Here is a 12,298-nt window from a genome sequence, read left to right on the forward strand (position 1 = left end):
GGGAAGCAAGTTTTCCTTATCAGGGCCTCATTACAACCTGTGTTTCTGCTCTACCTGTATGTAAGTATGCACCACAGTGTGTCAAAATACTGAAAAGAAAGGGTGTCATTTTATTGAGTCTGAGCTCATCATAGGTAAGAAACTTTGTATTTCAAACAGCTGAATCATTTGATAAAGATATATTATTAATGTGGCTGATTCATTTGGAGGGACTTCTCAATCTATTCAGGAATTAAAATGCCTCAGGTTCCTAAAAATGGAGAGAAATGAAGGGGGAGAGAACTTAGTAAGCTTGCCCAGCTTGCTGCAATAAATTGTATCAGAACAGAAGTAAAAGGGATGTAAGGACAACCAAATGTCAAACACTGTTTGCAAGTAGCACCAGTTTGTTTCTTTATCTTTCCATCTCGGGAAGTTTAGCACAGGACTCCTAATGAATGATGTCAGAGTTGTAGCCAGATTAAGAACAAACACTTTCATCATAGGAATATTACGGGAGGGGAAATTTTGCTGGAATTCACTGAAAAGACACACTTACTCTGCATGATTTTGGGAAAAGTGTATCACTTGAGAATTATTTGGTTCGCTTGAAATTAATCTTCAAAGTATACTAGAAAAACATTTCTAGGGACAGATTTGCTTTCAACTCTCTGTGAGCATATAATTTGTATTTATGGCATACAATGGAAGTATTGTGACTTTGAATGACTGACTAACACATTATGAAAGTCGTTACTTTTGTATCAAGAACAATATTTGCAACATAATGTGTTCTTAAACTGATCAGGACAGCAGGAAGCAGCTAAGTGGATCACTTATCTTTATTTTGCAATTTAACCTATGTTATGACAGGGAACAAAAAAATTAGATAATTTATAATTTTCTGTCAGTGTTGCATATTTGGGCTAAGAATGTATATACTTGGTGTAACTGAAGAGTAAGGAGATTTGGCTGCCAAATAGAACAGGAAAGGTTACTTTAAAATCAGTTAATTACTAGTTGACTGTTAGAAGCAGATTACAAAGATTTCTTGCATTTTTGTTTCTTGACTAGTGTTGTAGATGATGGAATTTTACCCCTGTAAAAATCATAGTAGTAGTTTTATTAAAATAAAGTCTATCAGAATAGAAGATAGTTGTTATGCAGGAGCAGTAACTCACATAATATGAGATGGCATTTCTTTCCAGCTCTTGCTGCTCCGCTGGTTCTAATAGCAAACTGGAGCTCAATTTCCTCCTCAAGAACATTGCATTTCATGTGGAATGTCAATTATTAAAATGCAGTGTCCCGTGTCTTACTTTTCACTAGATGAATTCATTTGCAAATTTGCTAATTTATGTAAATGATCCTTAACCTGTAACTGCCTGGCATGTATTTCTGAGTGCCTCTTTTCAATTCAGAAATACCTACAAAGACTACCAACAGCACATTAATTACTTTCTGTCACTGTTCCAAACCCCAAAGATTTAATTTCTTAGTAACCCAGAAAGAGTATCTGAGGCTTCTTTCCATTTTCAATATCATTAGACTACTCAAAACAGGTAAATGATCTTTAAAAGAGCATCTCTAGCCATTATCATTGGTGGTAAGTACAGTTTTAGTAAAATATTTTTGTGAGAAGCTATGACCTGAAACTCCTTGAATTTTTAATTTGATTTTCAGCTTTCAGTTTTTCTCAGGAGGTCACTGTTACTTACAAGGGGCCCAATCACAATTCCCAAGATCATTCCTAAATTTCAAATTTTCTGCAGCTAAGTCTCTCCTCTGCATTTCAGAAGTTAAAAGATAGATGGGGAATTTCCTTCAGGCAGTCAGTGGTTCAGCTGCAACTCTGATGTGCACATGGATGCCATTCTAGATTGGGCGCTTCATTTCTGGTTCCACCATGAGCACAATCTCTGTGCACCCATAACTGTTTGTTTCACTCTCCAAATGAGCTCAGGAAACTCAAACTCCTCCTGGCTGTCTGCAGCCCTTACGAATAAAGTGATATTAAGAAAAACTCAGCTGAAGACACTAATTGTTGCCGGAATTATCTCTGCTGCCCACCCAAACCTCTCCTATGTTCTCAGGAACCAAGAACAGTTTAGAACCTGTCAATGAACCTGGCCCCAGTTGGGGATTTTAACAAAACCTAAAATGAGGCAATTTCCATCCATGTTGTTACTGTTCTGTAACTTCCCACAGTCCAAATAATAGGATCCAGATTCCCCGTGGTGTAATTGCAGTCACAACCCCATTGATTTCAGTGACCTGTGAATGGCAGATAGGACTATGGCCCAAGGCCTCCTCTTGACAAACCAGCTAGAGCTCGCTTTCTCTCTCCTATTATCTGATTAACATGTCCTTGTTGTGATGCCCGCCACACGGGGTAGGTGAACAAAGCTCTGTTTCAGGGCCAGCTGCACAGATCGTTCTCAGCCAGCATGGACGTCCCCGAGCAGGACTCGGCTCTGAGCCTGCGCTGCAGGGCACAAGTCCTTCCTGGTGCTCCTGCCCCACTGGCCAACCCTGCCTGGGGCCCTTGCAGGACACTGCTGCTCTCTTTAACTGAGCTGAGGTTTTGTTTCCCCAGGGTGTGAGGGAGGGGGAGAGGGACGAGGTGTCTCCAGCTGACAGGCCAACACACCACCACGCCAGGCCCAGCTTGCTCTTCCGGAGCTGGAGCGCTCGCTCCTGTGCCTCAGTGTTTAGATTGGCTTTAGCAAGTGCAAAGCCAAGAAATGTTTGGCTGCTTTATCCCTGGTTCAGCAGTCAGATTGCTAAGAGAAAATCTCAAACAGCCACTTGCTGTGTGTTCTGCAGACATTTTAGCACAAAATCCGCATCACCAGTATCACCCTCTCACAGTACCCTGAGGTCTTGGGTATTTGATTTAATTTCTGCTGGGACAGCAGCAGGGAAAATTAGCTAACACAGTTGTAATTTTGGAATGAAAACGTCTTTGCCTGTATTTTGTCGCTGTTACCTATAAAAATTTCTATATCTGAAACTCAAAGCAGCCTTTAATCTGCTGCTTAGTTTTCTCCACAAAGGATATACTTTACAGGATAATGTCTCTTTAAATCTACCCCGAAGATATTCCTCCTGGCCCAGAAGATGCCAAAATGACTTGATGATTTATTTATGTGGAGCTTGGCAGACCATAGTCCAGATTGTGGCTGAGGCTGAATTTTATGAGCATCCCCCCTAGTGAGTATATTTAAAAATTAAAAAAAAAAAAAAAAAGGAAAAGAAGAAAAAAGGTCTTCATAGATCTTGGCATAAGAACCAAGCAAATATTATCAGGAAGAAGAATGGCTAAGAAGTGAGTTTTAGGACAGAATATAGATATTAATTTATAAACAATATTTTGTGTTTAGGGAATAGAATTTTCTCTTCATCTTCAAAAAATTAGAAATGTGAAGTAGGTATTTCTCATCTCAGCAGAAGCTAATGTTTGGTCTGCAATTTTTTTAGCCATATACCACTTGGCATTTTGTTCTGGGAACTGGCTTTTTTTTTTGCACAGAAAGATGGATGTCTCATTGTCATTCCAGACCATACAAGCGGCATGTTGGTGCAATGATGTAAGAAAGCAATTTTCTGCCCTATTTTATTGATTTATAGTATTTTAGTAAAGTGATAAAAACTTAATGCTAGGGATAAAAAGGAGTCTCATCTGATGTAGAGGCAGTAGAAGAGAATAGAGAATGAGGAAGATCTGGCATTAATACATATTTTCCATGTTTTCTAAGGCCTCTCCTGTACTAGATCATTAACTAAGTTATAAAAACTGTGTCTAAACTTTTTGACTGAGATGTTTTCTAGGCTTTCATCCCTTCTTTTAAGGCACAGGTTGGTGCAGGATTCTGGCTTCTTGAAGCGTACACATGCACAAGCACAGGAAAATCCTAAAGGCTACAACAGCCAGGACAACTGTCAATGGTCCTGACTCTTTTGGGCTGGGAGCCTCAGTGCTGTGGAAACACATTTGGGAGCACTTTTGCATAGTGAGAATCAGCAATAAGCAAGAATGTGACTCCATAGCATTTAATCTGCTTCATTGCAGCTCCTTGGGCAGCTTGTCCAAGGAGTGTTACAAAAATCTGGGCTAAGTTCACATTTTTGCTTGCTGCAGGGGAACTCCTGAAGCAGACAAGCACCAAGGCAGAAACTCTTATATGCTTAGGTAAACCTCCTCTTGGGATACTCTCCCATCCTGGTGGCTCAGCAGAGGGGCTCTTTTTACACCCGTGCAAGGATGCAACTTTGATCCTGTCTCCTTTCCCAGCACCAGGAAACAAGGTCTCTCAAGTCTAGATCCATAAAAACTGAGCTTTTACCAATTTATAGGCAGGCCAAATTGTGTTGGAAATCAATTCAGCTGAAAGCTATATTATACACTGTTCTAGGATCTTATATACAAATGAATATATGTGGGGTGTCAGTAAATGGAAGCTGGAGCATTCTAGGAAGCAGCATTTTCATTCACAGTGGCATCCCCCACTTTTCTTCAAACAATGCAGGAAATATTACTGAAGCCCCCTCAATGGTAGTTCAAAAGAAATTCAAATGTATTCAGGACATTCTTTATGCTGTTCATAAATCAAGGTTAACAGGTAAATATTAACAGTGACTACACCCATACATTTTCAGTTTGTTCGGGGTTTTTTTAGTTATGTTGGAGAACTCCTTACATTGCCAATGTAATGGGAGAAGGGTATTTCACAGCCAGGCACCAAACTAACCTTCTGAAGTCAGATCTATTATAACTCACAAAGTGAAATATTTATTTGCCCTTGAAAAGAGCCTGGGTAAGCTGTATACACCACGAGTACCTTCAGAACTGGGATTCCCATGTGAAAGAAAGGGAACGCCAGGATGACAGCCCAGTGCAGACCCATCACACAGTATTAAAGCTCCTTTAGAAGGAAAATGCTTGATCTTAATCTTGCTTGGAAGCCCTAAGCTGATCTACCCAAAGCACTGTTGCACTTTTGACCAAAGTGGTTTCTAAAAGCTATACTTGGAGAGGTGAGAGTATATATTTATTGCTAAAAAAAATTTCAGAGGATTGAAAATGATGTCAAAATTTTTGGTCCAGAAGGCACTGCGTGGAATGCACACAGCTGCTATTGCTGCTAGGGATGTATATTTAAAAGCCAGAAGAAAACAGTAATTGGCATATTCGATTTCACAGAATAAACTGCCTTTACCTTCGGAGAACTGCACTATGTAAATCCAGACACTGACACCAGAGTGAGAAACAATGGACACAAAATGAGTGTTAATTTAACTTCAACCTCAACATTTTATATATTTTTACTCTGTTACATATTGAAACCAGTCCTTGCATTTGACTCAATTTTGTTTCTTTTAATGACCTGTCAAAAACTCAGTGAGGGCTTATTGTATCTATATTTTTAATTAGTTTAGTAAGGAGATAAACTGCCTATATTTGATTTTTTAAAATGAACTGTGAAATTTTCTACACAAGAATGATACTGTGCACATTGATATGTGTGTTTCTTTATGTTGTGGGATATATTGGAGACAGGAGTGTCACTGGAAAGGCATGCCTAAATAGTGTGGCATAGGTTGCTGGAGCACTGATGAGGGAACTTGTTAAGTATCATGTAATTTATTCTTTGTATTCTAGCAAGCAGCTCAGGCTGATACTAAAGAAAATCATGCGAGGGCATGTCATGTCATCTCCCTAGCAGTTTTTTGTTACACTGTGGATGTGTACACTTTATTGCTTATGCAAAAAGTCACATCTTGTCATCTCTGGTGACTTGCAACCTCTGGCCACAGAACCAATACTTCATTGACCATGGCTTATGGCTGATTTTTGATTGCTATGACATGCCTTAGCCACAGCCTTCTTCAAATCCCACTCGAGATTTTTTGCTGTTTCACCAAACTTGTGTGTCTCTTGTTCAAAATTCATAACATATAAGAGTGCTAGTAAGTTCAGGATGCCTAATTCATTTCAGAAGTCCCTACACAGCAACAGGATGAAGTCTATTCAGTGCAATATTAGTGAAGTCTATTCAATGTAATATTAAGCTCAGTTTCTAAGAGGAAAAACTGGAGGTGCAGCTGTTCATGTAGGCAAATTTAACCTTTGTCTCTCTAATCAGTTTTCTACTGATAACATAAAAATAAGAGTTGCATATAGAAAGCAATGCACGGCTCTGGCAGGCTTGGATCCACATGCCCTGCTGAGACACCATCCATCTTCTAAGTGGCAATTGTTGCAAGGGAGTAAGAGAAAGATTATCAAGCAACTTTAATTTGCACAGGTGACCTGGAATAATTACACAGCTACCAAACAATAGCATGGGAAGATTAACACAATTTACTCTGTAATCACCATTGCTCCCAGTGAAGTTACTCTGTGGATCACTATGTAATAGCAGGCATTATTTCACTGTAACTATGCAAGGACTCAAGTCAACAGAGTACGCTGCACGAGCAGAGCAAATCATTGGAAGTTAGAGGTCTAACTGTTCCAAGGAATGACATGAATTTTATTAGATTGATGATTTTCAGGTTTGTATTAATAACCTCAGAGATTTGGAGGAGAGCTACAACACTGCTGGAGGAGCTAAGGAAGAAGCTCTCATGTCTACCCAAGGAGCTCCAAAGCACAGAGGCATTTTCCTCATGGGTACACTTATAACCCTTTCACCAGTCCCACTGCACAAGGCAATGCAGAAGGCAGAGCATTCTTGTGCTCCCTCAGAGCAGACACTCACATTTTGTTTGGACTGGAGGAAGATTTTTAAGCTCTTTTCTTGTGCAGCTAGCACAACCAGCTTCAGATCTACAAAATAACAGACCCTGTACTCTGCTTATAAATGCACTGACTTGTGCTCCAGACACCAAGGACATGAACACAACGTGACAAAGAAAATGACAGAGATTACTCAGCCATTCAAGCACAAACCATGGACGACTTGCAGTCCTGCACACTGAGGTGTATTTTCAAACACTTGTGGACAAACAAACCATTAAAAATATGAGAGAATAAGGGGAAAAAAATAAGAGATATAAGAAATAGGAGATACTGTGTTTCTATCTGTATGGTTTCTTATAAATAGGCAATTTTTATCTGTGCTTTGCTCAATCAAATGCTTATAAGACTATCTAGTCTCAAAGATGCCTTCTAAAAATATATTGCTCTAAAAGATATTGCTCTATAGTTAATGTAACAGGGAACAATATTTTGATTAATGCCTTCCCATTAGTGTATGGACAAACTAGATTGTGTTACAGGATTATGGGCTGAGTTTGTAACACAAAAGAAAAAAAATGCTCAAAACTGGAGTAACAACAATTATGGTTCATGGGAGACATCACTGGAGACAGCTGAGAGAAAACATTATGCACCAGAGTTCCCAAATAATTACTAACACCTAATTGTTCATATATAGTTAAATTTTAAAATAATCTATTATCATGCTTTCATTTGTGTTGAATTTCAGCACTAAAGTAGTGGCATGTCTGCTTGTTAAAACATTCACAGAAATAACCCACACTGAGAAACTGAACTTTGAGTTTCAGATACTGATCATTCAGGACCATCTGCTCACAGTCTGTGGGGCAGGAAGTTACTGAAGTAATTCAACAAAATTTCAGTTAGCAATTAAATTTGTGAAAATCTCAAGACAATTGACAACAACCTGCAAGCTGCCAAACAGCAGCTTAACAAAAGAAATAAATAGATAATACTTTTGGGGCTGTTTGACTACAACGGGAATGGACCCAACATAATGACCCAGGGGGTCCCTGAGTATCAAATGTCCCGACCATCCTGAATTATGAGCTCTGTTTCGTATGCAACAGCACACAAAGCTGTATTTTAAAATGCTTCTCTTAATCTTCTGCAAGGGAAGCGCCTGCCACAGCATCTAAAACAAATGGTTCTAAATCTTGCCTGATTAAACTCAACCACACTTGCAACCTACCTCCCCCCTACGTTCGTCTATTACTGTTTAAATCTGTGTACATTATTCTCATTCCTGGAAAGATGCAGTAATGCTTCATGATGCTCTTTCTTCTCTAATGCTGCATAGCAGTTGCTTTCTTTAGGCCCCAGCTCTTACCTACATCTGTGCTTACTGAAGTGAGACTTTAATTTGCTACACCACGCCAAGGTATTAATAGACAATTATTTATTGCAAATCTGAACCATTTTACTGTTTACTGGCTGACACAATGTAAAATTTTGATCCAAATGTTAATGTGTCCATGACATTGCATAATTCTATTCCACAGCAAGGTTTATTTCTTTCCTCAATGAATCAAACTTGCAATTTGAGGAAATAGAGTTTTTAATGGATGAATGATTTACAGTCTCAAACTTATAAGACTGCTTACTTATACAAATAAGTGAAAATGTCTAATTCAAATAGCACAGCAAACTAGAAAAATTTAGGATTTTACTGGAGGCAAAACTGAGGGAGAAAAAATGGAAATAAGTTGCAAAGTACTGAAAGGATAAATAAATAAATCTTATGTTAGTCATTTGAAGGCAATTATAGTTTTAAGCAAGCATCTTTGAGACCAGACAGTCTTAAAAACATTCAGTTGAGTAGAGCATGGATAAAAATTACCTATTCATAAAGAACCATATGGATAGAAAAGCACTTTAAAGTCTCCAAACATCAGGTGAAATTACCTTTACAAATATTTTTTGCAGTGGGGTAAAAACACCAAAACAAGGAAAAGAGCATTATAGAATTATAGATAGGCAAATTTCATTGTACAGAAGACTTAATTTCAAGTATTTATCTGCTTGAATTTAGACATCATGCCTTTAACATCTAGACATGAAATCTTCTCTAACTGATAACTAAGTTAATCTTTTCCCCTTGTTATGTTATAAGCCAGTTAAATTAAATATCTACTCTATTCTAATGAAATCTCTACTATATTCAATTAATAAAACCCAGAACCTCTTGTCAACTCAGCTTATAACAGACATTCAAAGTCTTTGCAATATTTCAGCTTATATGGACAGGATTATGCTGGAAGGAGCTCTACTAGACAGAATGAGCCTCATTCAGTACCAGAACACCTGGGAGGTGCCCTAGTAAAGATTTCATCTGGGGTACAGCAGAACAGCTCCATTCCCCTACTGAACTATTTTTTTTTTTCTTTTTTCCTTTTTTTTTTTTTTTTTTAATTTTTTTCCCTGGTTGCTTTTGTTTTGTTTTTTCAGATTTTTCAAGCCCATAAAGGGCCCCAGATACCATTCCAGAATATCAGAAAGATGAATAATGACACTAGAGGAGTACTGGGTTTATTATGCTGGCACAGATTTGTGGCTGACAAGCTGTGGCTTCATGGAAGCAAAGGTAAAGGTAACAGGTAGGGGGATGCATGTCTGCACATTACAGCAGAATAAAACTAACAAGTGTTGAAACATTCTTTTATTTATAGCAATTTTTTTTGCACCTATAGTGAAAAAATCAGACTGAAGTGGAAAAAACGTCTAAATTACCTCCTTTTCCATTTCTAATTTAAGAAGAAAGAATATTTAGTTGGGATTCCATGTCTGAATGGCCTCATCAACATAAGCATTGCACGTGGAACTTTTAAAAAGCTGAGCACCCAGGCAAGGCACGTCAGTAGCAGTGAGGCTGCTCACACACCAGTTGCTTCTTTGAAGTTCTTTAGAAAACAAATATAAGAACAATTATTTTGAGGCTTATTAAAGTACTTTGTAGAATATGACACAGGAACTAACATGCAGGCAGGGACTGCAGTGCAAAGACAATGCCACTGTGAGGCTGAAAGAAATGAAGAATAAGAAGGATTTTGTTTACCATCCCTCCCTCCAAGTACAGCAGTCAGAGCTGTCCCAAACAGTCTCTGTGCCTGCTATGAATTAGACAACTTTTTCTTTTTCCTTAACATGCATTCACATTGTGGTGTCTTTTTGAGCTACCAGGATACGCTGTTGATGCATATTAATGACAGGATGTAATTTTTACTATTATTGTTCTGTAATATAGAATATGTCTAACTACATTTTGTTTATTATTCATAATGCACAATGAGAGAAGACACCAGAATGGCTCTTTTGGAGGCCTCACATGCTAGGCTGCAAATGTGTATTAACAATAGTACACATTTATCTGTTATGGTTTCATAAAATTCATTTGCATAATATGAAATCATAATCCCAAATGTACAGTAAAAACCCTATGAAAAATAGTTACTTCTCATATACTACTCAATAGCTGATTTTAATCTTCACTGTCTCAGATGCGGAACTAGTTATTAGGGATTTTTTATAATGGAAAAATGCCTAGTCCATCCTACAGAATTAAGTCTTGTAAAATGAACCAATCAAACAAGAACCTTCTGTAAAATGGAAAAGATGGTTTGGCAGTAATTTGCATTCAGACTTCATTTAATATACTTCCAGGCTGAGATGTTACTTTCAATATCATACCAGAGACTGAAATAAACAGGCAATGCTGGCAGGTCTGGCTGCACAGCACTCCAGGGGCCTATGAATGCAAAAATGTGCAGTGGGAGCCGAGCAGAAATTAGCTCAGAGCAGAAGTCACTGCACCAGGAAACCAGCTCAGAGGGAACCTTTGCAGGAATGTGATGCTTTCAAATTCCACTGTCCAATGAATCCCAGGACAGTTTTCTCCTAGTTTGATTGCAGAGATGGGTAAGTTTGTCTCAGTGTTCCTTCCACTTAACTGCAGCCACTTGTAGGAAAAGATTGACTACCTGGACATTATCCCCAGTGTCAGAACTGCAACTGTATGTATGCCACAGCTACAATTTCCATGAGGGGAAACAATGATCTCTACTTTTCTTTAAAAAGAATAATTATATTTTTCACCTCAACTGGCTACTGTGCTATTTATTTAGACAATTTGACTTTGAGCTGCTTTTTGCTACATATACATTATCAAATGATTAATGGCTAATTAACATTTTGCTAATGGAAAATAAATGCAGATATGAGCGTGTGCCATTATGTTTCCCCTTTAAGTTCAAATTATCACATTTGCATTTTTATCAATAAAAATCGATGAGTTTTCTTTTTGCTAAGCCAAATGAGCAGACTTAATTATATTTAAGGCTCTAGCCCTTCAACAGATATTGTCTGGTACCCTGCTGCACCCACACCTGTCTATCACACCTTGCCAAGTTCTCTTCCCTTCCTTAAAGCATCATTTCTTGGTATATAGAAAATCTCAGTACTCAGTTATCTACCAGAATTTCTGAGCTCTCACTCCTCTAAGGTCTATGGTGACTTGTTCAGACACTTGGCTCTTCACAGATGAAGGCATTTGGAATTATTGGGATGAACTGTTTCATGGGGTGAAGATTGTCATGAACAATTTTACAGAAGAAGTGGCTTGAAAGCTAAAGGAGATGGAGGCCTTCAGGAAAAGGAGACTCAGAGGTGACCTTATCACTCTCTACTTGAACTTCCTGAAAGGTGGTTGTAGTCAGGTGGGGGTTGGTCTCTTTCTTCAGGCAGCGACTGACAGAATGAGAGGACAGAGTCTTAAGCTGTACCAAGTGAAATATAGGTTGGATATTAAGAAAAAGTTTTTTTATGGAAAGAGTGATAAAGTACTGGAATTGTCTGCCCAGGGAGGTGGTGGAGTCACCATCCCTGGATGTGTTTAAAAGAAGACTGGATGTGGCACTCTGTGCCACGGTTCAGTTGAGGTGTTAGGGCTGGGTTGGACTCAGTGATCTTGAAGGTCTCTTCCAACCCAGTTATTCTGTAAATGTGAAGGCTATTTCGGTTTAGTCTTTGGGAATTTTACTGATTCACAAACCACCAGAAAAAAAAACCCATAAACCAACAACTTTGGCTGTGAAGAATTACAGCTTGTCTAGTCACAATCCAGTACTCTCAATTTCAGCTGAGACTGAAAACAGAAAAATAAATGCTTCCTACAACAATGTATGATAAAGAGAGTTATTATTTCCATTCACTTGTCCTTTGTATCAACACAGACAGCTAATCCAGGTAAATCTACCTACATTTGTCATTGCCAGTGAACTAAAACCATAGAGAATTCACACTAAGGAACATAATTCCAGCTTTTAAAGCTTCATTATGTTATAATTTATTTATCTGCAAAGTGGGATTTTCAGACATGACTATTAGTGCCATGCTGTGGCTACTAGTAATCAATGACTTGAGGAAGTCAGGAGAAAGGGGAGAATGCATTTAACAGTGATTTTTTTTTTGTTTGTTTATGATGGTGTGTTTGTGCTACTCACCAGAGATGAGCCCAGCAGTTTTCTGAAGCAGTCCTTG

Source organism: Motacilla alba, chromosome 7 (assembly GCF_015832195.1).
Source record: "Motacilla alba alba isolate MOTALB_02 chromosome 7, Motacilla_alba_V1.0_pri, whole genome shotgun sequence".
NCBI lineage: Eukaryota > Metazoa > Chordata > Aves > Passeriformes > Motacillidae > Motacilla > Motacilla alba.